This window comes from Ambystoma mexicanum, chromosome 12 (assembly GCF_040938575.1).
Source record: "Ambystoma mexicanum isolate Mex_15411 chromosome 12, UKY_AmexF1_1, whole genome shotgun sequence".
Taxonomy (NCBI): domain Eukaryota; kingdom Metazoa; phylum Chordata; class Amphibia; order Caudata; family Ambystomatidae; genus Ambystoma; species Ambystoma mexicanum.
The window spans coordinates 675,305,782-675,332,105 of NC_090936.1; the positions used below are offsets into that span (position 1 = coordinate 675,305,782).

A 26,324-nucleotide genomic window follows, 5' to 3' on the forward strand; every position below is an offset into this window, starting at 1 on the left:
ATTGTTCTATCATATTCTGGGTCAGGGATTGCCCGAAAGAAGTACAGAGACAAATGATAAAACAAGTAGGAATGGAAGCGAAGCCGTGGGCCAAAAAAAAAGCCAATGTCTACGTTGCACTAATTGATTTACTGAATGTTTTATGGTAACCCAAACAGCTGGAAGGACCTGTGTGGATTCCCACTCTAAATTCTTTCATTATTTAGATCTGTTGTGTTCTCTTCTTTCAACGTTGAAAAATAATACTGTGATTTAGAGTAGTTCAGAAGTTTGTAAAATGTTTTTATTCCAAAAAAGTGTAAAGAGAAGGCCTGTTGAAATGTATGTCCAATGCATTTCGGTCCTTATGACCATCTTCAGGGACAATTTCTAAACAGAAAAAGATATGTACAAATGATGATATTAAATATGAAAATGTTTCTAAAGTTATTTGTTTAAATTTAAAAAAATGTTGTAAACTCATTTATAGTTGTGCACTCATATTTACCAGGCTTCTGTTTCTTAGCTTTGCATTGACCATATTGTTGCTTTCTCTGATCTGGGGCTCTTAGGTGTCTCTGTAATGCTGTGGGTTTTCCCTAAATATTGCAACTTTGAAGGATTTCTTGATTTTACCAATACAGATAATATACATTGTATAAAGAGTTAGGTATGCATAATGCCTTAATTGCTTTCTGTCTGTATTATCCAAGAGTTTCTGCTCTGGTGCCCTGTATATTGAAATGTCACCAATTAGGCAAATTCCCTAAAAGTACATCATTTCTATCAGGGGTGCTTAAATGTTGGCCATAGTGCTAACAAAAAGTATCAGCTTACCTTCTTCTTCTTAATACAAGCTTTGGCAGGACACCAGGTTTGCTGGGATGCGACAACCTGTGTGCCTTGCTCGTATTATTTGGAAAATGGTGCCGCATGCGCAGCGTGATGACGTCACTGCGTGCCAGCGGCCATTTCAAATTCATTTCAGTTTGTGATAGTCCAGTGAAACATGGACAGAACTTTACATAAATATTCAAAATGAAATTAAATGAAGGTGGGATCTTGTATGCTCAAATAAAGCAAATAGGAGGTATTTTGTAGTTTGTCATTTTAGAAAAAAGATCAGAAATTAATTTCCTGGAAAAATATAATAATACGTTTGTAATAAGATGGTAGTATCAAAAATTAATTGTGTGCCTTCTCAGAATGTTCTGTGCGACTACTGCATTCATATGTTTTTGTTGGTCTGTTTGTTCATTGAGGATTTTCATAGGACATAATTCCTACTTTTCGACTACTTTGAGCACTAGTTGTTGTTCTCTTAGTCTTGGTCACCAGTGTGCCGGTTTTAGAATAGTTTGGAACTGTGTTATACGGTGTAACATTCTTGTCTATGGACATAGCTGGTTCAAAGAAAACATGCATAGTTTGATATATGTTATTTATAACACGCTTAATATCCAGTGGTTTCTAAGCCCAGACCCGGGGATTGAACCTGTGTTGCTCCGTGTCGTCTTGATTCAAAGACGAGCAAGTTGCTGCTGAGCTATCCTCCCGTTTCACTTTTCGTTCATGCCCCCTGAATGTAGGGAATTCAATTTATCTATCCAATAGGTCTCTTTTTGTTTTAAGAGTTTGATGATATTGATACTAGTATCTCCTTTTTATGGTCTCCACTATTTGGAATTTCATTTGCGAGATGTGATGTTGTGCCTCTTTAAAATGTTGTGCAACTAGAGATTTGAGGTTTCCTGTGCGTATATTTGAACGATGTTCATTCCAATGGATTTTGGCTTTTCTGATTGTTTGTCCAACATAATATTTTCCACCACGACATTTGATGCTGTAAATGACATTAGATGTGTCGCATGTTGCATATTTTTCAAGTATATTTTTTTGCCTGTGTTTGGATGAAATATTATGTCTCCCTTTTGTACCATGTTACAGTTTGTGCAGTTTAGACATGAGTATGTTCCACACTTTCTTGGTTTCTCAGAGGGTTTCCTTGTACCACTTCTTACCAACATGTCCTTCACGTTTCTACTGCGTGTGTATATACAACTGGTGGTGTAGTGTAGAGGTTAGGTTTCCCAGAGTTCTATCTTCAGATAGGAAGTGCCAATGTTATTCTACAATTGTTTGATCTTAATGCTTTGTGTTGAGTATTTAGTTGCATATATTAGAGGGGGTTGTGTAGTGGTTTTTTCTTCCTCTAGTATGGTTTTTCTGCTAATGTTGTCAATCTTGAGTAGGAAACTCCTGATTCCTTCATCTTGATACCCTCTTTGTATGAATATTTTTGCCATTTCATTAAGTAATCTGGTGCATTCAGTTTCATCCTGTACAATTTTCTTGACTCGAAGAAATTGACTATATGGTAGACTTCTGATAGAATTTGGTGGTAGAAAACTCAGTCTATGTAGTAGATTGTTGCAATCACTTGGTTTCTGATATAAGGTTGTTGTCAATGTGGAGTCTATATTTTTTGATTGTGACATCTGGAAAGTTTACTTTGTTATGTGTTATGACTTCTGGTTGTTGTAAATTGGATCCTGTCATCTATGGTGTTAAGGTAGTTATCAAATGTGTTGAATTCTTCTTCTGTGCCTTTCCATATGCCAAATACATCATAGATGTATCAGCCCCAGCATTGTAAATGCTTCTGTCAGAAGGGGTGGTTAATGATGTGGTCTGTTTCAAATTTATACATGAATATGTTTGCATAACACGGCCATTGTTGCCCCCATCGATGTTCCAGATACTTGACTATAATTCTGGTTTTTATATCTGAAGTATGAATTTTGAGCAATGAAGTCTAACAGTATCATTAGAAATTCTTTTGATGATTGTATATTCTCTGTACGTAGGAGTAGCCACTCTACTGCTTTTTGTCCCAAATTGTGGGTTATGGAGGAATATAAGCTTCATACATCTGCTGTGAAGAGGATTATATTGGTTGGTATCTGTAGTTTGTCTAATATATTGAAAACGTGTGTTGTAGCCTTAATATATTTTTCTGTTGTTTGTATTATAGGCTGCAAAAAGGGGCCCAGATAAGTACCTAAAAATAGAAGAATGCTGTTTATGGCTGAGACAACGGGTCTTCCTGGAGGTTTAACCAATCTTTTGTGGATCCTTGGTAACGTATAAAATATTGGTGTTCTCGGATGGGGCTGCGAGGAAGTGACGTGCTTTGTCTGTTATCCATCCTTTTTCTTCTGCTACCATCAGTAGACTTTCTAGGTTCTTCCGAATTTCTGGTGTTGGATAAGGGTCTATTGGAGCGTATTTTTGTCCGTCTGCTAGTTGGTTGGCACATTCTTCTTCATAATCTTTGATGTTGAGGATCATCAGTCCTCCTCCTTTGTCTGCTGGTTTAAACGTGAGGCTTACATCTGAGAACATGTTTTGTACATTGTCAAGTTCTTTTCTGTGAAAGTTACTCTGTTTCGGTAGTGCATAGGATAGTTTCTTTAAGTCAGCAGTGATCATCCCTTGAAAAAGGTATATGATGGGATAACCTACTGGTGGAATAAAAGTGCCAAATTTTCCATGAGTGTTCGGATCTGGACAAATCAGTTGGATGCCAAATTGGGTCAACTTTCCTCGATAAGAACCAAAGTAACAGAGGAATATGCGTTTTCATTTTCCTATGTAAAGTGCTTTATATAGCCTTAACTATGAAGTTGATACCCTATAATATATATTTATTTAAAAAGTTATCAGCATGGACAGAAGCACAGGCAAAAGGCAATTTTAGAGTATCTAAGTGGCGAATCGTCAGTAATAGAGCATTGCAGTTTTCATGTTCTCACACTCCAAAGTGCATCTCAAGGTACCCTCTCAGTAACAAATGGTAGGCTCACATTTGGCATTCATTAAAAGGGTTCTTTATTACTACAAAAACTTAGCAACAAAAATGTCTCCCAATATTCTACCCCCTCTGGGGTTATCCTGCAACCTGTCGGAATGTACATAATTGACATAAATAGCATGACGTCATCAAATGCATCAATCATCTTACGACTACAATTCTCCTCTACATGATATCCTCCGGTAGTTCAGATCACAGGGGCACAAAGCAAATGTCTGTGTTGCACTAATTTGATTTACAGCACATAACAGCATGCAATTTGAACCATTGTATCTGCTCAATTTTTATTTTACTGATTAGTCATCAAGTGCATATATTTAAAATCGAACAGGATTTTATATGTTACAATGCTAAATTATATATATACGGATTTCATACATATACGGATTTGATACATTAGTATTCAAAATCAGTAATAGCTTTAAATATATATTCATATATACCGAAACGAGGCTAAACCTTTAAAATAATCGTGCTTTAGGCCACTATTTCTTGGAAATTGTCAGCTTGTGTTTTGGGGATTTCTGGCACACATATAGGACATATACAGAAGGTGTGCACACTGGGAACATTTTGAAAATGGCAGCAGCCAAACTGGAGATACTTATTTTTTAAGGTAAACAAAAATTACATCTATGCATACACAGTAGGATTAAGTTTACGTAGGTGTAGGTTTGGAGGGACGAACAAAATGGAGTATATGCACTGCCTAACCCGCAACAACATCAGCAACCAGCATAGCCACAGAACGCATGTGTGGTACATTTGGAGGGACGAAATGAATTAAAGGATATGCTGTGCAACTCATACAGTCATCAGCAGCACCCAAATAAACACACACGCACGTGCACACACACACACGTCTTCAGAGCATCATCTCCCCTCACGAGCAACGTTATTTTAACAAGTACAATTATTTTAAACCACTGGGAGCACTCTTCCGGACCTAACGTTTGCCCCTCACACACAAAACGTCATATTCATCCTACCTGTTTGCACACATCTCATCCATGGTTGCTTCAGCAACGGTTAAGTCACAAACGCAGCCTCACTGCAATGGACTATAATCGTCTTTGTCAGTGTTCCACTCTTCTCTCCTTATTGTCTCTCTTGAGGTTACTTCCATTGCCTTTTCCCGCCTTTTTTTCTTGAATTGCACTCTTGCAATACCTCATTCTGTTTTAGCCCATGCAACAACCACCTTTGCACTCATTTGCACCAGTGCACTTATCTTACCCAAATCTTTGCGTGCTACATTGCTTACATTTGACTTTTGTGCCATACTTCTCACTTGAGTCACTCAATGCATATTTAACTTTTTGCCACTGTTCACTTTTACACTGTTTCAACCCATTTTAGCAATCCTAGCAGGCTCTGAAAATGTCGATGTTCCTTCCTTGACAGTACCGGGTTTCCTCAACCTCTCAAATCCTCGACTCTGATGTCTGCACTCTTTACATATTGCTGCTGCCAAAATCAAACTTGACTGCTCAAACCACGTCAGGTGCAATTGCTCACTGAATGCTTTTTCTCAAAATCCTACTATAGAACTCCACCAACTAGTTGTATATAGTACATTAGATGGGGCGTTTGACAGTGCTTATAACTGGTCACTCAAGAAATCTTGCATGGCGTCGCTCATGGTTGAATAGGCCATGAAGGCCACTTCTACCCATTCCGAAAAGTAGTTTGTCTGAACTATGACTTAATGAAATACATTTTCCAATAGGCATAATGGCCCTTTGATGTCCATTGGTATATACCCCCACAGTATGTCTGTAATTCTAAGGGTTGCAAAAAGTGTTTGTAGGGCTTTACCGCCAGTCATGCAATCGTTGCAACTTTTTACTTGGACATCAATCTCTCTGACCAGTCTTGGTCCCAGAACTTCTCTCACACTTCATCAATTTGCTTCACAAATGGCCTCAGTGAGGTAAATTCATTATTCTTTCCCTGCCTCTGTTGGCACAATCAACACTCCTTGCTGTAATGATACTTCAGAAGATCATATGGATGCAAAGTGGCACTAACACATACCTCCTGAGGCCAACCCTTTCTTTACGCAACTTATCACTTACTGCCACTCACAATCATCTTCTATAACATTCCTCCTTAATATCTCTGGAAATCATCATTGTGAATATCTCCTTGTGTTTTTGTTGACGTAAAGGGAGTCTCTTTTGTGCCTGCTTTCTAGTATTTGCCTTATTGTGAAATTGAAAACATTTATATTAGCCACAATGCGAAGTAACCCAGGAAAGACTTTGTTCAACCCACCTTCTTTCACAATGTACAGTCGGGGCTTATGGTTCTTCCTAGAGAAAACACCTGGTCACCCATGTAAATGCCATTGCCTCTTTTTCTATAAACGCCAGTGCGTCTTTTCACTGAATAGCTTCCACTAGACACAAGCCTCTTGATACAAATAAAATGGTCTTCTCTCTTACATATTTTGGTTTTATGAGAACTGCTGCGCCAAGACCCAGGATATCTACATCCACAATGTGCATTTTCTGACCACGTTTGCAAAATAATTGCAAAGAGGGTGCTTTGGATAGTAGTTTCTTCACTTGTCTGAAATGATCAGCGTGCTCTTTTGTATCATACAAACGAAGCTCTTTTTTAAGTATCCTTGTGAAAGGTTTGGTTATTGTTGCAACATGTGCAATTAATCCGGTTTAGATATTGCAGAGACCTAAAAAGGACATCTTTTTCTTCAGTGTTGGTGCCCGATTATCAGCTTGAAGTTGCCCTTCACAAACCTTGCCCCCACTCTGGTAATGACATGACGAGGGGCTCCACTTAGGAAGTGTTAAACTAACATCTGTATTGCCACACCGTTCTGCTGCATTAATTGAGGACACTCAAAACCTTGCTCATTGCCTTACTGTGCTTGCTCTTCTTCTGAATTCCAAGGAGGAGTAGATCATCCTGGTAGACCAGTACAATGGGCAAATTTGAAGGATATGTGCAATGTTTATTGATGATGTCCAAAGAACATTGCTTGTGTCACCCTGGGATGCATGTCACCGCTGAAACTCCCAATCCCCTCTGTTTATGTTCCCTATTGGTGATCTGGCATGGATGGTGATACCCTGGGTCATGGAATCTCCTCGGTTTGAACGTATTTACGAGTCTAAGTGCTAACTCGAGGGTTTGGGTTTTCTTCATGGATTGCCATGCTTTTAAGGTATTGGGGAAGTAGACAGGGCAGTGGAGAGTAGCAGTGTGCTTCCTGAATAAATAGATTTGCATTTCCTCTGGGATAGCCCAAAATCTGTCATTGTTCTGACCAGCTCTGGCTTTAAAATATTGCCCATGTTCTTATTTTATGAACTGGGCTGGCCAAAACAATTAACCAGAAATTGTGATAACTACAACTCTATAAAAAGTATATTGTCCTGCTACACGGAGCTTTCTATTTGATTCTTAAGAAGTTCATCTTCCACTACTTCTCCACACTATGTTGGGTGTAAATGTGGAGCAGGTGTCAATACAGGAGTGGTGGGATGGAGTGGGGGTGTGGTGAGGTGAGATAGCCGATAGGGAGGCAGCCGAAAAAGATTTAAGTTACTTACCTGTAACTATTGTTCTACAGCATAGATTCATATGCTCATGAATATTCCCCGTTGTCAGTCTGGGAATCCTCTGTAAAGAAAAAACGGTTTCACTTTCACTTTAAAACTGTATTTATCCTCTAAACAATCACTGTCCTGTGGGTCATACTGCCCCCATCCAATGACAGTTCTCTCCCTAAGCCCCTCCTCTGGCAGCCATCTTCAGATTTGGTAAGCACGTAAAGTGGCAGTATGACCAAGAAGAGCTGCATAGGGGCCGGAGGGAGGGTTTGCATGTGAATCCATGCCAGACCCATGCTGGAGAACAATAGTTACATCTAAGTAACTTAAACCTTCTCCAGCATGGGGTCTGGCATGGATTCACATGCTCATGCATAACAAATACATAGCAGTACAACATTACACAACCACGGGAGGTGGCAAGGCTCAACAGAAGAAATTCATTCTTACCTCTGGAACAGACTCACCTCAAGCGAACAGGTTGCTTAGCACTGCTTGGCTGACTCTGGACACCTCCTTGGAATCCCTGTCGATGCAGTAGAAGTTTGTGAAGGTGTGCATGGACCTCCATGTAGTAGCCCTGTAGATGTCCAGCAGGGCACACCAAACAGGAACGTCGTCGTCACATCGATCACTGGTGGAGTGGGCTCTCGGACGGCCGGGCAGCGGTCGGTTCACCAACCGATGACAGTTTGTGATGCAGCCGGAGAGCCACCTTGAAATTGAAGCATTGGACACAGCCTTCCCATGATTCACAGGAACAAAGTTCACGAACAGTTGTGAAGTCTTCCGAAAACTATTTGTGCGTGTCACGTCGAACTTCAGGGCACAAATAACGTCCAGCGAGTGCAAGGCCCTTTCCACTGGCGACAAAGGTTTCAGGAAGAAAACAGGTAACACCAAAGACTCGTGGAGGTGGAATTCCAACGGAACCTTCGGCATGAAAAAGGGGTGCATATGCAGTACCACCCTTCATTTGTGGAAAGTCAGGTACGGTTGCTTGCAGGATAGGGTCTGGATCTCACCTACATGTCTGGAGGAGGTGATGGCCACAAGGAAAGCCGTCTTCCACATGAGAAACTTGAGTGGGGCCTGATGCATAGGCTTGAAGGGGACCCCCCATGAGTCTCTTCAGAACCACGCTGAGTTCCCATATCGGGGCAGGCGCCTTCACCAGTGGGAAAGATCGGAAAAGTCCTTTGAGAAACTTCTTGATGAGTTTGTGGGACCAAAACGAGGATATTCCTGAGGATCTGATGTAGTGGGAAATAGCCGCCAGATGCAACTTGATGGAGACGTGCGCCAGACCAGCCTTTGCCAAGGCTAGCAAGTATTGATGGATCTATGCAGCCGGGACCCTCAGAGGGGTAATTATTGCAGCCGGTACACTGTAGCAAAACTCTTCCACTTATGGCTATAGCACTTTAAAGTTGCTGATGTCCTGGCCTTGGTGAGGACCTCCCTGCAGTCTGCTGGCAACTCATAACCTCCAAACTCTAAGGCTGCAGGAGCCAAGCCTTCAGGTGAGAAGATCCGGAACCACCATCAACTTGACTAGAGCGAAGCTGACCGGCTGAGAAGGTCCGGATACCAAATTTGCCTCTGCCACGCCGGGTAGGTGAGTATCATCTTGCATTGACACTGTTTGAGTGTGTTGATGACTGGTAGCAGAAGAGGGAATGGAGGAAACACATACAGAAACAGCCCTCCCCACGGAAAGGGGAACGCGTCCCCAAGGCTCCTCGGATAGTGGAATCTTCCGGCATTTGGGGTTTGCCGTCGTCGCAAACAGATCGATCTGGGGTCTGCCCCATTTGATGAACAGGCGGACCACCTGATCCTGATGAAGCCCCCACATGTGGCAGCAGTGCAGTTCCCTGCTTAGGGAGTCTGCAATGGTGTTTTTGAATCCTGCCAGGTGAAGAAGGGTGAGGAACATCTCCTGTCCGACGGCCCAGTGCCACAAGTCCTGTGATTCCTCAGAGAGCATCAGGGATCAATTGCCCCCTACTTCCTGATGTAGTACATGGTGGTGGTGTTGTCTTCGAAGATCCTCACCACCTTGCCTTTCAGAGACGGTAGTACTTGCGGACCTAGAACACTGCCCGTAGCTCCAGAATGTTGATATGCAGATCTTTCTCCTCCGGCAACCACAGGCTTCTGGCGTGCAGACGTCCGGTGTGCGCTCCCCAACCTTCCAGGAAGGCGTCCGTGGTGACCATCTCCTGGTATGGGGGGTTTTAAAATCCCATGCCTTAGGCAATGTTGGAGCAGACGCCCCACCACTCAATCGCCTGTCGGAACTCTTTGTTGAGAGGTATCGTGTCTGTGAAGCTTCCGGACACCTGTATCCAACGGGCGTTCAGGAATTCCTGTAGGAGTTGCATCTGCAACCTGCAGAGATGGACAAGGTAGATGCAGGATGACATCATGTCCAGTAATGACTTGATGGCCCGCACTGTGGCCGTCTTCATCAACTTGCACCTTTCCTTGAATAGCTTCTAGCCTCTCCTCCGAGGGCGACACCAGGCAAGACACTGAGACACCGTTTGAGTCTGGCGCATAAGAACAGCGCATTCTGCAATGGTGTTAAGCAGGACTTCAGATAGTTGGCAGAGAATCCCAGATCCGTCAATAGTCGGACGGTCGTCTCCGTGTGTTCCTCGGCCAGCACCAGTGAGCGGGCGCGTATCAGCCAGTCGTCCAGGTATGGGTATACGAGTATGCCCTGTAGACGTACATGGGCCGCCACTGGTGCCAGGCATTACGTGAACACTCTTGGGGCCGACTTCAAGCCGAAGGGTAGGGTCTTGAACTGGTAGTGCTGGTCTTGCACCACAAAACGTAGGAATTTCCGATGTTTCTTGTGAATGGGGACGTGGAAATAGGTGTCTGTTAAGAAGTCTCCTTCCTCCAGTTGGCTGAGCACGTGTTGCAACATGAACATCCTGAATTTTTGGGATTTAAAGAATTTGTTCAGATGCTGTAGGTCCAGGATGGGTCTCCAGCCCCCTGTCTTCTTTCTGACTAGAAAGTATCTGGAATGTGGATGATGCTGTTTGTATAAGTTTTTTTTGAAAAATCAATAAATATATTTAAAAAAAAAAAAAAGAGAGTATCTGGAATAGACTCTAGAGCCCCGGAGCCATTGGGGAACTAGCTCTATCCCCCCTTTTCCCAGCATGGCTCGTACCTCCTCCAGAAGCGTGTGCTGACCCCCTCAGGGTGTGCTGCTCCTGACGGGGAACCGGCAGAATATGAGGCAGAATATGAGGACACCTGCGTTGGAACTCCAAGGTGTGCCCCTAACCAGCACCCATCCGTCAGTGGTGATCTTTCTCCACTCGCTGACGAACCTCGTCTGCCAGCCTCCCACCTGGGTGCACAAGTGGAGGTCCAACATCTTGGCCGGTTCAGGCTTGCTTGGGCACTGGCGTCCTACCCTGTTGGCGACGATGACGCTGTCTTCCACTACCGTATGCCTGGGAGCGGCATCTGTAATATGTGGAGAACCCTTTTGACAACCTGCTCGATTTTCCCCTGGAGGGGTGAAAAGAAGAAGAGCGGTGCTGCTGGAGGATGCAGAGGGAACGGGACGTCTTTGTATCCATCTTGAAGGCCTGTAGGGACTCGTTGATGGCCTTCCCAATCAGATTTTCCCCATCAAAGGGCATGTCCAGCACCTTCGCTTGGACCTCCTGACAGAAGTTAGTGGCCTTCATCCATCCCTGCCGTCGAAGGCAAACACCATTCCCCATTTGCCGGAACCCTGTGCCGGCGATGTCCAATGCCACCGATGGTATGGTCCGATGCCCCTCCCCCTTCCTTGAAGAGGGCGAGGGCTTCCATCTTCTTATCGTCTGGGAGGAACTTAAGGATCGATCCAAGCTCGTATCACAACTCCCTGTCGTACCTGGCCAGGATCGCCAGTGCGTTGACTGTGGACGCTGCATTGCAAATCACCTTCTTTCCCATGGCGTCCATCCTTTTCCCCTTGCTGTCTGGAGGGATCTAAGTCAACAAGGATGGGTTAGCTGACCATTTCCTCGTGGTCGCAGACACCACCAAGTCTGGCGATGGTTGTGACATCAGGCACTTGGGTGCAGAGACCGGCACCCTATACTTCTTTTCCAGCCAATCCCGCTTGGCTGGAGCTGTGTAAGGGTTCTTCATGAGGGCCAGGCCCTCTTCCCAAGCATTGTCCAGAAAGGGCACTGCCATGATCATCTTCCTCTTGGCCTCTCGCCTTTGATAAAAGAAGCCCTCCTTCTTGGTCTCCTCGGGCGGCAGCTGGAATAGCTCAGAGGCCCTGGCGATTATGGAGTGGAACGAACCCACCTCCAAATATGGAGACTCACCGTCCGCTGCGGAGATGTCCTCATCATCATCCGTCGTTGTGGCCGTATCCATTCCTGTACCCGTGTCTGGGTCTGCTGGGGGAGTTTGGGCCCTACTTGGTGGAGGAGGTTGATGGGGGCGTCAGGTGATGCTTCCTCTTCTTCAGTGGCTGATGATCAGGAACCTGGGGGACCATAGGTACCGGTGTCATAGGCATTCTCATCTGTATCTCTGACACCAAGGTGTGGAGAGTTGACAGAATATCCAAGAAAATGTCCCTCGACTGAGAAGGCAAAACAGGAAAGCTAAGCCCTCGCCGTCATTCTCCTCGTCATCGTGGACCATATGCATGGGCTCCTGATCTTCGTCGTCCATGGACGAGACCTCTATAGCTTGGGCGACAACCTGGGAGGGCTGTTTCGGGGCTTCCTTGCCTACCCCTTTTTTTCTCCCTGAGTATTTTTCCCCCTTCTGGTGTGCCTGCAGACATTGTCAAAGTCTCGACAGTGGTGTTGCGCCGTGGGGGCAAGGACACTTTCTGCACCATGGAAGCCTCGTAGGATCAGTGCCCGTAGCTGCTGTGGCTTGGCTATAGTAGCCATCGACCGGGTCGCCGACGAGGTCTTTGCCTGCTCCGGTTCAGCCTGTTTGGGCTGCACGCCCTTCTTCTCCTCTGTCCTCTGCTTCTCAGATTTCTCCGATAGTTTATCTGGGGTAGATGTAACACTCACCTGGTATCCACGGGGACGTCACTCAGCCTGTTCTGACCTCTTACGACCTCGAACCCTTCCCTGGAGTCTACTCGACTGGAGACTGGGCCTTGGAAAGTGTGCTCTCCATCCTGCTTTCAGCGCAGGGGCGCGTTGATTGATGTGGGCTTGTTGCTGCCTAGTTACTTCACTGGCAAGAGTCCGACAGGTAAGTATAATGAGTCTTTTGAACAGTTCTCTAACTTCGTTCCTTTCCTTCCTTAGATGATGGCCGGCGTCCGGGGGTGGCGACGTGCTGCTGAGATGAGTAGTGCTGAAGGTGAGTGAGAGCGCGATGCGCGATGCAACCCTTTCGTATTTGTATTGAACTGAGTTCTTTTTCTGTGTCTTTTAGGTGCTGCGACATTTTCAGCGTGGATGCCGGTTATGAAGAAGAAATGCGGTGAGTAAGCGTGGTATGTGGCGCCTCTAGATGTTTCCACGCTAACCTGGAGTGTCTTTTCCCTCTTGCAGATGGATGAGAAGTTCCGGAGACAGAGTTCCCCCAGAGCTGCTGGGATTCAGGTAAGCGTTTGAAGCTTGTACAGTCTTTAAAAATAAGCGAAGATTTGCTGAATGTTTACTAATGCCATTTTTCAGTTCTTTTCCCTTTTCCTTAGGAAGCGGCATGCCGGGATGGGAATGACACCGCCGAAGATGCCCGCAGAACAGAAGAAGCAATGAATGATGGGCAGAAGCGCCGCAAGGTAAGGCTGTTCCTAGTGGTGTTCTTGTTCTTGCAGGAGCTGAGTGCAGAAGAAAGATGCTGGCCTACTGCAGACCGATCCGAACACGGTGAGTGTCACGCTGCAGGTGCAGAAAACACAAAGCATGTTTCTCAGCCTGGGCGTAGCTTAAATAGCCTCTGGGTATCCCAGGTGTCTCTGGGCTGAACCACACCCAAAAGACTAGACTGCACATGCAGTTCTGGGAACCGAAATATGTGGGGGTATCCATCTTGTCCCCATCAAAGCACTACAAGTCCAATCCCCAATGTTATCCTATGGGAGTGAGTGAGTCTGGTGCCACAAGCGCCAAGTCTGACTACAAGTGGGTCTTTGGAGGGATGGAGAGGCCCTTGAGGGCCATGTAGGTGATCATGGCCTGGCTCCAGCCAGACATCTTGGAGGGCTGGGGACATGAGGGGCAGGAATCATGACAGTAGATGACTTCCTCTTTGAAAAGGGGCTTGATGGTAGGCTGGCAATGGGGACTCAGACTTGCAGATCTTGGCCTTATCTTGGACTCCCACAGATGAGGCGCCCTCAAAGGACTTAGAAGACCGCTCCTCGGACCGACCGGTCCTGGACGAGGCATGACCCTGCTCAGAGCACAGGCCAGAGGCCTCGTTCGGTTAAGCCATACCGCCAGCCTACTGTGCCAGTCTTTCGTCGTCTTAGAAAAACCTAGGCATATCTCGCACTCTACCTCCTTATGATCCGGGTGTGGGCACTGGAGGCATTGTAAGTGCTTGTCCTTCACAAACACATTTCGTAGCCCACAATTGGTGCAGGGCCTGAAGAGGGACCTTCCCTGCTTCTTCTCCTCTGTAGTGGCCGGAGGGCACGTGATAAGCCCACAATGGCCTTCTAGAATCTTCGATGACCTTTGCCCTTGAGGGGCGCAGAACTTCACTGACAATGGATCCCTGCTGTCGGCAGATGAAGAAAAGAGCACACAGGCTCTTTGAACAAAATAAATGAACTTTTACCGTCGAAAAACACAAAAAAACATACAAATAGCTGGGAGAGCAACTCGAGGACTCCCAACACTGAAGCATGCGGTAAAAATCTAAAGAGGGCAGCCAGAGGAGTGCCTTAGGGGGAGGACTGTCATTGGATGGAGGCAGTATGACCCAGAGGACAGTGGTTGGTTTAGAGGAGAAATACAGTTTTAAAGTGAAAGTGAAACTGTTTTTTCTTTTACTGAGGATTCCCAGCCTGACAACAGGGAATATTCATGAGCATGTGAATCCATGCCAGACCCCATACTGGAGAAGAAAAAGATATTGCCTTATGCCTCTGTCAGCACTCGACTGCTTTTCAGAATGCCTAGAGTGAGAATGGCAGGCCTTGAGGTGTCAGGTCTCTTGAGGAAGACAGCAAAATAATTTAGCAGGTACTGATTTGCATCACTAATTTATTTCTTTCTTTATTTATTCACATTTTTAAATCGCACAGCAGCCCAAGGGCATTGTGGCGCTGATACAGAGAAGACAAGCTTGCTGGTTACAGTGGAGGGCAATGTAGTTACATCGGTATTAGCATTACAGGACAATTTTGCATGTCGAAGTATAGATACAGGCATGAAATGATACAGTCAATCTTAGGTGTGAAGTGAGGTGGAAGAGATGAAGAGAGTTAGGTGAATAGTGTGGTTTTGAGTGATTTGCAAAAGGAAAAGAGGGAGGGTTCTGCTCTGAGCGAATGGAGCGAGGGTTGGCTACATTTAGACCAGCCAGTGTTTTATTAGGGCTGCCGAATTGCAAAACATCACATAGCTACTGCTTTTATGCAGGGTAAGTGGGGAGAGTAAGATACTGGAAGGGCCCAACCTGTACCGGGACTGGGAGTGCAGCGGTCTGTCTCTGCAATGCCAGACAAAAGACAATAGAAGGATCACTGCACACACCCCTCTGTACATGAAATCCCAGATACTGTGCTTCATGTTTCAGAACTTTTGATTGGGAAAAATAAACCTAAACAAGCCCTAATTGGATTACTCTGAGAATATAATTAGAAATAACACGTACAAGTACAAAATCATCCAGTAAATACCAATTAATGTTTTATATTGTATTACAGAATACAAACACTAATACAAACATAGACACAACAAAATAACCTGGCAAAATCCACTTAGGTGCATTACATTCCATCTCCCTTCCTTATTTCATTGCTTGGGAAGAAAAACAATACACAACGTAATGTTGCTAAAATCAAAGATATCTGTCTTCCACTTAAAATTTGGAACCAGACACTAGGTTCCTAAAATCCTCTCCAGGTAGTGAGCAAAGTGGTCAAGATATTGTGATCTCAGCCTGTCAATTTTGGGCAATGTAATACAAGATGTTCTAGTGTTTCCAGGGGCCAGTGCAATACAACCTTGGCATATTTTGACAGGGGCCTAAAATATGAAGGGTATGGAAAAAATTGAAATGCAGCCTCATGAAATTCCTCCTCCAAAAAGGGTGTGGAAATGTCAATAAATTTGGAGGAGTCATGCCCAATTTCTTTTCTGCTTAAACATTGAATATTGAAAACTGAGCAGTTTCATATTACGCCATTTGGTCAGCCAGAGTTTCATTTTAGCAGCATCTGGCTTCATAATAAGCACATCTACAGAGATATCAGCCAAATGCATACATCACTGACATATTGTCAACCACTGTTTAAGTTCTATTGGTAATGGGCCTGCAGAGCTTTTTTCAAATTGTCAAATAGACAGTGGGATGGAGGAACCAACATCTTCCTATATAATGATAGGAACTTCCATTTAATTATACCTTGAACAGATACAAGTCCAAATTCATACGTATTACCGAAATTGGCCCACAGACGAGCAACCCCAAAACCTTCCTTCACATTTTCCCTTCAATCTTGTCCTAGAAATCCAACAGATCAAGATAAAACATTTCCACACCAGGAAAAAGAAGCAGGAATAACCTTCAACTTGTAATACTTTATTATTGGTAGCAAGGAAAAATGCCCAAACTTATAGTTTAACCACAAAATGTGGCAGCAGAAGACAAGAGTTTTAAAGCTTAATCTGCTAAATATATGCCTACTGGACAGTCTTCCCAAAAGGGAGTAACCCAAATAAATTAGATGTTTCACAACTTCTAATTTGACGTTATTAAATTTCCAACTATAGCTTATATGTCTCATTGCTTTAGAGGAAACCATCATTTTCCTTTTATTACTATTAATGTTCATGTAATTGACTTCCACATATTGAGTCACTGTAGTTAGGCTCCTCTATATTCGGGGAAAACTAGATTGACAGCATAAAGGCACCATTGGATCTTCATTGGCTTTGCGGCCCCCTTTTCAGGGGAGGCTATAGTCTGGGTACAATCATTCTTCAGTGACAGGACCATGAGGGTGTTCTCCCACTGAGCGGCAGCACACCCGATACCCATTACTTGTGGAGTGCCCCAGGGATCTTGTGTCTCGCCAACACTCTACAATATCTTCACCAAGCTACTCTTTGACGATCTTGACAATCTGGGTATCACCTATACCAATTACGCAGACGATACCCAGATTCTCCTACCACTTACCGGGGATCATGGGGAAGATCTGGCTTTGGTGAACAGAGTCTACAGCATTGTTCAGGCATGGATGGCCAACCATGGCCTATGCTTGAACGATGACAAAAAAACGGAGCTCATCATCCTGGGCACCGCAGCTCGCAGCTCTAAACTCAACCCAAATTACTCAGCATTTATCATTGATGGATGCACTATCAAGGTCACAGGAGAAGTAAAAACCCTAGGTTTCTACCTCGACTCGACCCTATCCTTCACCAAACAGGTAAACTCACTGGTCTCATCCACGGCCTATACATGTAAATTAACACGAGCCGGGAAACAATTCCTATCAGATGACAGTTGCCTAATCCTATCCAGAGCCCCTATCCTATCAAAACTAGATTATTGTAATTCCCTCTACATAGGGGCAACCAAACAAACCATCAACGGAATACAAGTGCTCCAAAATAATGCACTTAGAGTGGCCCTAAGTATTCCCAGAAGAGCACATATTTCTGAAATAAAACGGAAACACAAATGGCTCTCTACCGAGGAAAAAATCAACCGCAAATCGCCCTCCCTCATCCACAAATCCTTAAACAACAAAGCCCCTCAATACCTCACAGAATGATTTACTAGAAAAAACTCCACTAGACCAACAAGAATAGTTAGCCCCAACTGCCTGCTAGTGCCCATATTTAAACTGACCACTATTGGAGGGTCCAGCTTCCCAGTTAGGGCAGCTCAATTGTGGAACTCCCTACCTCATGCACTTAGATCTGACCAAACGTTCAACAAATTCAGAAAGAATACAATAAAATGGCTCACTGAGAATGCTATGTAACCCGCATTCTCCCCACATACTTACCACATGTATTGTACCTGATATAGATTTGCTATTATGTAAACATATTATGTAAACGTCAGCTATATGATGACCTGCTGTCTGCATACCGTTTGCATATGTACTTCACTGCTTTACCTTCATCCTGTGGAGCTAAGAAAATTGCTTTACCATGCTCTGTAAACTTGTAACCTCTGTAATCAAGCTGTAAGCCTTCTTGTCACATGCGCCCTTATACCTCAGGGTCCGGCGCGCACAATAAATAAACAAACAAACAAACAAACATTGTAGACCAGAGACCTGCTGAGCTTTTCAAAGTTATATAAGCAAGCCCATCTGGACCTGCTGCCTGCACATTTTTTCAACCTAATTATCAGACTAAAAATGTATTCATAATCAAACTAAAGGTTCCATCCATCTTGATAAGATATGGGTATAGTTATGCTTGGCTCATTACCACAACCAGCATATAATGAAAGGTAATGCCTTGTCCATTGTGTAGTCGATATAGGGTTTAATTGCAGAGCAGATTGAATATTTAAAGAATCCCTAGTGAGGGTTCAAAAATCGACTATGCAATTTTGTGCCAATAACAACAACATTAATTCACTATCTTAATGTAATAGTTAGATTCTGCAAACTTTCATCCCATTTTTAAAATTCTACTTTTGAAGTTTATAAATGTTTACATTTTCTATGAACAGGTTTTTCTTTAGTGCTCTTCTCCGCCACTCTCTCTTTTTATTTTTACTTTGGATAGATACATCATAGCTCTAAGGTATGATTGATGAGGTTCCTGTAATACTCCCTTTTTTATCCAAATCACAGATGTTAATATATTTCTTGAAGACAAATGTGAAAGTATTGGGATTAAAGAAGTCCTCTTTCTGAGAGATGAGAGAAAAATAGCTTCTACTTGTTGAACTTCCTTACTCAATTTGGATACATTTGATGATGGTAATAAGTTGCCAACATTCCCCAAGAGCATAGAGTGATCACTCACCTGGTTAGATACTACATAGAGCTCCTTTCATTGGCTGAACCGTGGTAAGGTAGAACAAATATAATCCTGGGTGGAAGAAGAACGACCCCGGGACCATGTAGGTCGAGAAGGGCAATCTCCTTCAAATTTACCATTCAACCTATGTAAGCCCCATATGCTCATTATTCCCACCTGGCATGGGCACGAGAAGTAAAAAAAACTCACTTTAGAACAGAAGACTGCTTACCAGAAGCAATTCTATGTTGAAAATCAATACATCAGCAGTTTAAATCACTTGCCATAGGTAAGTTGTGTGATGTTTTGGGCCCAACCACGTCCCTAATATATCAGAAATCATCTGAAGGAAGAGGTCTATATTGGGTGCCAATGGGTACCAATATACACTTAAAAGTAAAATGTCTACTGTATGGAGAACAGAGAGTTTAACTCCCTAATGCACCAAAAAAATAAACTTTACAGCTCTTCACCACTATCTCGACTCACTTTTAATGGCAGTCAAAAGTCCCTTGAATGGGTGACCATTTAGGACCTTTTGGGCAGGTTGAAGGAACATGGTATACCAATCCAAAAGGGCAGATTCCCTTAACCATACCTCCTGGAAAACGTCTCTCTAAACCTCCTATTTGAGTACGGGGAAGGTAGGAGCTTATAGGAAAAGCAAGACCCCTGTGCTGATCTACTTGACAAATCAATGTGTGTGTTGTTCTTCCTGCAGCCGTTTCCAGGGTTCCTGCAGGACAGATGTCCTGAAGTCCTGATGTTTGTGAGAATTGTAATGCTGGAGTTGGAACCCTGGCTTTAGTGGCACTGGATGTGACGGTTTTCATGTATTATTGTAATGCCTGAGAGTAGGCTCAAGCAAACACTGCTGGTCAGAATTGGGTTTTCATGTTGCTTGTTTTTATTGGTTGTAAAGTGGGCAAAGAGTTTGCCCGGGTCTTGCAAGAAATTGTTGGTACATTTGCATGACGAGAAGAGCGTTCCAACCCCAGCATTACAATTCCTATTTGAGTAGTAAATAAGTGAGCATGACCACACGTGTTCCAACCTATTAAATCAAATGAACAGAGTCCCTAAAGACCACACATTTAGTACATTTAACATTTCATGCCACAGCATTGCCAGTTTGCATGCCAATGAAATATTCCACTTCTTAAACCCCCTTTCTGCCACTCTTTTTGTGGCAATGGTTTTGGACATATTTTGGGGATCTGCTATCCTGTAGAAAAACCAAAAAAAAACCTATTCACATTTAACCTCAAGGCTGCCTTTCTTTCTTTTTTCCTTCCATCTCTCCTCTCTTCATCTTCTGTTTCTTTTGTTTTTTTCATATCTCACCCAATCTTACATCACACAGACACATACCACACCTCACCCTGAAAACTACCCATCCTCTAGCATTTAACAAGGAAATAAGGAAATGGTATTAAATAATACGTATTGACAGTATGTTCCAAGACACTAAACACAGAATAAACAATATCCAGCACACCACAATACATGATAAAAATAGAGTTGCCATATTTGGTAAAATCAATATTGTCTCAACAGAAAAAATGGGAGGTCACTGCTACAAACTTGTGATGTACCGCTGTGCCTCTGACAAACAATTTAGAGGAGGGGAAACACGAAAAAACAACATGGCATGATGGAAACTGACAGAATAAACAGTTCAGGTGAGCCATCAGTTAACACAGAAGGTCAGTACAACAAGCACTTAAGACAAGCACTTCAAGCACACAATCAGGTTTGACATGATATGTTATGTTATGTTATATTACCAGGTACTTGTAGAGCGCACTGTGACCCCAGGGTATCCTGCCGCTAAAGATCCTAGGGGGAGCATGGCATACTGAGGTCAAGGTCCTGCTGTTCCGGCTAAAAAGGATAGAGGAAGGTCTTGAGTGCTTTCTGAAATTTAGCATGATCTTCCATGAGTCTGAGAGCTAAGGGAAGAGTGTTCCAAAGTGAAGAGGCTGCTACTGAAAAGACCCTGCCACCTACAGACAACTTCTTAAACCTTGGAACCCCAGAAAGAGTGAAGATTGGCAGAGCGAAGATCTCTAATAGGTTTGTAGGGTATGATCTTATTGCAAAGGTAAGAAGCAGCCTGAACATATAGAGCGTGATGAGTCAGATAAAGGGCTTTCAATTTCACTCTACTTTCAACCATAAATCAGTGTAATTGATGTAGTACAGCTGAGGTGTATGCTTACTTCGTCAAACAAACAGTTAGCAGAGCTGCAGAATTTTGCAGGATTTGCAGCCTGTTATGGTGATACTGGACCAACAGGTTGGTGGTACAGTAGTCAAGAATTTCTAACACTGAGGAAGTCACCAGAGGCCTCCTTAAAGCATGAGGAATGAAGGGGATCACTTTTCTTTGTATTTTTAGTTTAAGATGACCTGTGCTTCATCTCACACGGATGTGAAGGTCAGGGGAAATAATTGCTGACATTTTCACTCGCAGGGTTTTTACTGCATCCACCCGAGTAGGAAATATTCAGATTGAAGGGGGCCAATGCTCTGGGGACCAGAGGGACTGGGCAGTTGGCGGAACAATCACCGGAATTTCAGTCTTATATTTAGTTTCAGCCAGTTATTGCTCATCCAATCTCTGATGGCTGCCAGACAACCCTTTATATGTGCAGCTTCTTCCTTCAAGTTGTGATTCACTCTTAAAATCAGCGGAGTGTCATCTGCGTATGAGTAAAAATGGCAACAATGGAAGTGAATAAGTCTAGCCAAAGGATGGATATAGACATTAAAAAGGAGAGGGGGAATTGCTGATCCTTGCGGGACCCCGCAGGTAAGAGCAGAAGAAGCGGACTTAAAAGGGGGGAGAGATAGTGTCTGAGTACAGTCTGAAAGAAATTACCTGAACCAGTAGAGTGCTGCATCATGTAACAGATTTTACGACACGGCACACTCCAGCCAGAGACTTCTTCCACTGACACTGAAAGTGGCGCACCATAAAAACGCCTTTTTATTTTTATTTGAACACTTGATTCTTTCTTGAAGAGGCACGCAACCCGTCTCACATCCACCTTAACAAATATCCTGTGTTGCAATGGACCATGATCCAGGCCAGTGTGTAGCACAGAAGAACAAGTTACTTCTTACCTTGTAACGTTCTTTCGATGGGATGTTCCTCCGACGTATTCCTTATCTTAGATATCTCTTTCCAGCTTTGCTGGCCTTGGAAAATTTTTCTCTCTAGAGGGCGCTGCGCGTCGACGTCCACCGAGTCGATGTCCCTCAACAGCCGCCGTATCGACGTCGACGTCATCCTGCCTATAAAGGCCGCGCGCAGCTTCCGTTGCTCAGTTCTGTTTTGTAGCCCACAATAATTCTTTCTGGACTCAACTAATCACCCTGAAGGAGCGTAAGCTGCAACAACAAGGGAAGTAGTACTGCGGGGATGGATGGGAGGGTCGATAAGGAATACGTCGGAGGAACATCCCATCGAAAGAACGTTACAAGGTAAGAAGTAACTTGTTCTTCGAAGGGATTGTGTCCTCCGACGTATTCCTTATCGTAGATAGGCTCCCAAAGCAGTATTCTGTTATTGAAGGCGGGAGTACTGACTTCATGCTTCCTCTTATTGATGAATAGAGTGCAATACTGCCCTTCCAAACCTAGTTTCCTGACTGGAGGAGGAATCCAAGTTGTAAAACCGTGTAAAGGTATGGACGGACGACCATGTGGCAGCCGCACAAATGTCTCGAACCGGCACTCCTCTTTTGAGGGCCGATGAAGCTGCGATACCTCTGGTCGAATGAGCCCTAAGATTTTGAGGGGGCTCTTTTCCTGCCAGTTTATAACATTCCAAAATGGCTAAAATAATCCATCTGGAAATGGTCTGCTTAGTTATCGGTAGCCCCAGCTTGTGACCTGCGTAGCCTACAAACAGCTGGTCTGCTTGTCTTATCCTAGCCAGTCTACTAATGTAAAAACTTAAAGCCCTTCTTGGGTCCAGCCTGTGTAACCTCTCTTACTCTTTCCCCAGATGGGGAGGAGGATAGAAAGATGGAAGGGTAATCTTCTGTGTGATATGAAATTCAGAAACCACCTTTGGGAGGAAATTAGGCTTCACTTGCAGAACAACTTTGTCTTTGTGAAAGATTGTATGAGGGGGTTTACAAGAAAGAGCTTGTAACTCGCTCACCCTTCTAGCAGATGTAAGTGCTACTAATAAAACAGTCTTAAGGGTAAGAAATCTTAACGAACAAGAGTGGAGTGGTTCGAAAGGTGTGCCCATCAGGAAAGTTAGGACTAAATTTAAATCCCATAGGGGAACCTGGAATGGTCTTGGGGGATAAACGTTAGTTAACCCCTTTAGAAACTGTATTACCAAGGGTAACTTGAAATAGGATGGTTCTTCCGCAGTGCGCTTAATGATGGATAGCGCTGCGAGATAGCCCTTGATGGTGCCAACTTGAAGGCCTGAATTCGCTAAGTAAAGTAGGAAGGACAAAACCATTGGTGTACCACATGAAAAGGGATCGATATTCTTTTCCCGACACCAGCTGCAAAATCTGTTCTAACGGCAGCGGTATAAAGATTTTGTTGCTGGCCTTCTTGCCGAAAGCAACACCTCCATAACGTCATCCGGGAGGTCCCAATCCTTGTACCTCAGCCTTTCAGAAGCCAAGCGTGAAGGTTGAGGTTTTGATGTCTGGATGGAGAACCTGACCTCCCTTCTGTGAGAGCAGATTCTCTCTGAATGGAAGTCGAATTGGAGGGCAGATGGACAAGTCTAGAAGGTCCGGGTACCACGTTCTCCTGGCCCAATCCGGGGCAATTAGGATCATGGTTTTCCGGAATCTTCTCAACCTCCTGATCATTTGAGTAATGACAGGGACCGGTGGAAACGCGTACAGGAGTGGAAACTCCCAGTCCACTATGAACGCGTCTCCCAGAGCTCCTCTCGGGGGAGATTCCCTTGAACAGAACAGATCCACCTGAGGGGTTCCCCAAAGGGCGAAGATCTCTTGAAGGACTTCCTGAGCTAGTTCTCACTCGTGGGAGACTGTGCTCTGCCTGCTCAGAGCGTCCGCTGTCAAGTTCTTCTCTCCGGCTAGGTGAACTGCCGATAGAGAAATTCCTTCTTGGATTGCCCAAAACCAGAGCTGCATCGCCTCTCTGCACAGAGGTAGTGATCCTACGCCTCCTCTTTTGTTGAGGTAATGCATGGCCACTGTTTTGTCCATCATTATCAGGACATTCTTTCCTTGTACAGATGGCAGAAAAGCCTTCAGCGCAAGTCTGATGGCCCTCAGCTCTAACAGGTTGATATGTAGTCTGGACTCCGATGGAGACCAACGACCGCTGATGGTCAAGTCGTTGGCGTGGGCTCCCCACCCCGTAAGTGAGGCATCCGTGACTACTGTTATCTCCGGCCAAGGTTTCCAAAACTGCTCTCCTTTCAGAATGTTCTCCTGACATGCCCACCACTGAAGGTCTCGAGCCACCCTGTCGGGAACCTGAAGAAGATCTGTCATTCTCCCTGAGAATTGTGACCACTGAGTTCTCAGTGCCCACTGGAGAGATCTCATTCTCAGGCGAGCCTCTGGAACTAGGAAAATGCAGGATGCCATGAGGCCTAGCAACCTCAAAAAGTTGAAGGCTGGGAGACGTTGGACATTTTGAAACTTGGTGACAATCTGTAGAATATCTTGAGCCCTCACCTCTGGTGGCGAGGCTTTTCCCAGGAGTCTCTGCGATGGTAACATTTGTGACTTCTTTAAATTGAGGGAGAAGCCCAGTCTTTGAAGGGAGTGGCAAACATGATCTAGCTGGATCTGAGCTTGTTCCGAAGATACAGCTCTGATCAACCAATCGTCCAGGTAGGGGTAGACGTGAATCCCTTCCCTCCTTAGACTTGCAGCCACTACCGACATTAACTTGGTGAAGACCCTCGGGGCGGAGGTCAGCCCAAATGGCAGCACTCGAAATTGATAATGAGAGTTGCCAATTGCGAACCTCAGGTATTTCCTGTGTTTGAGATGGATTGGCACATGGAAATAAGCGTCCTGAAGGTCCAGAGATACCAACCAGTCCTGGAACTGAAGGGCCTGAAGGATCTGAGAGAGAGTTACCATCTTGAATTTGTCTTTCCTGAGGAATGTATTCAATTCTCACAAGTCCAAGATGGGTCTCAGTCCTCCGTCTTTCTTTGGTATGAGAAAGTAAGGGGAGTACCAGCCCTTGTTCCTCTCCGCTACAGGTACCGGTTCTATGGCACCTTTCTCTAGCAGGTCTAAAATTTCCTGCAAGAGGAGCAGATCTGGAGCTTTTTGAGAGCTGATCCCCGGTGGATGACTCTGAGGTATGCGTTGGAGAGGCAGGCAGTAACCTTGTGCAACTGTCTCCAATGCACAAGCATCTGACGTGATAGCCTGCCATTCCGCCAGATGTTGAGTTAACCTGCCTCCTACAGGTGTCTTGTGAGGGAAGTCCTCAGAGTGGTTTTGGGGTGGCTGATGCAGATGCCGATGGTAAAGAGGCACCTGCTGTTGCTGCGGCTTTTGAATATCTACCCCGTCCACCTCCGGTAGTTCTTCTTTGTCCCCTTTGAGCAGGTCGTCCTCTACCTCTTCCGAATGCGGAGTAGAAGTGAAAGGACTTGCCTCTCGCAGAGGTTCCTGTGGGACGAAAAGGTGTCTGACGGATTGCAGCGCCTAGGGATTTTGCTGCTTCCTTTGATGTTTGCAGTTTTTCTAAACTGTCTTCCGCCTTTTTCCCAAACAAAGAAGAGCCATCAAATGGCATGTTCAAGAGCCTGGCTTGCACATCTGGGGCAAAACCAGACTTTCTCAACCAAGCAAATCTCCTGGTTGTTGTACTTGCCGCCATTGCTCTGTAGATACTGTCAGCCGAATCAATGCCCGTCTGGAGGGATTCGCACATAGCGTCTTTACCGTCCTTTATGATATTTAGGAACGCCTCCCTTTCTTCTCCCTCCGGGATGCAGTCAGCCGCTGTAGAAGCACACTCCCAAAGTGTATGGCTAAATCTAGCAAGGGTGCAAGTAGCATTAATAGATTTTAACGCCATGCTACATGCCGAAAAGACTTTCTTAGCCATAGCATCGTATTCTTTATCGTCCCTGTCCTGTGGGAAGGTAAGATGCTGCCTGTACCACCAGACTTTCTGGGGATGGGTGTTTGGACAAAAACTCAGGGTCTGCAGAAGATACCTTGTATTTAGTAGACAGTTTTTTATTTACTGCCGGGACGACATCTGGGGTTTCCCAGTTCGTCATTATTTTTCTTTGAAGAGCTTTATGAAAAGGTACTACAGGATCCTCCTGTGGACCTTTATCAAGAATATCCGTGAGGTCATCCTGTTGGAAAGCCTGTGAAGGTGTTGACCACATGCTCCCCCGGGTCTGGCCTAGCGAACTCCACCTCTGGGGAAGTGTCTAAACCACTTGCCTCATGTAAGGAATCATGCAGTTCCTTTAATCTGTGTTCCTCTGAGGATAACTCCTCTTGAACTGGGGTTGCAGATCCCTGCAACTCAAATGTCTCTTCTTGGTCAGACAGTTCTCCCTCTTCCATAATTGAGGACATTGTTCTCAATTCGTCTGAACTCACAAAAGGTGTAAAACCCATCTCCAACGCAGAGGGTGCCAAACTTGTCGTAATCGGCCTCGAAAACATCGATGTCGTCGACGTCGAAGGCTTCGAACATGGCGTCGAA

The 26,324-nt window shown here is 44.6% G+C and overlaps 1 long non-coding RNA gene across 1 annotated transcript in view; it reads left to right on the top strand.

Annotated features, from left to right (window-relative positions):
* The first annotated feature begins 3,028 nt into the window (after nt 1–3,028).
* Nucleotides 3,029–26,324, top strand: part of LOC138513042 (uncharacterized) — an 80,676-nt gene continuing 57,380 nt past the window's right edge. The window contains exon 1 of the long non-coding RNA XR_011281667.1: nt 3,029–3,118. This is a non-coding gene — a long non-coding RNA (uncharacterized lncRNA). The remainder of the gene's footprint in view (nt 3,119–26,324) is intronic.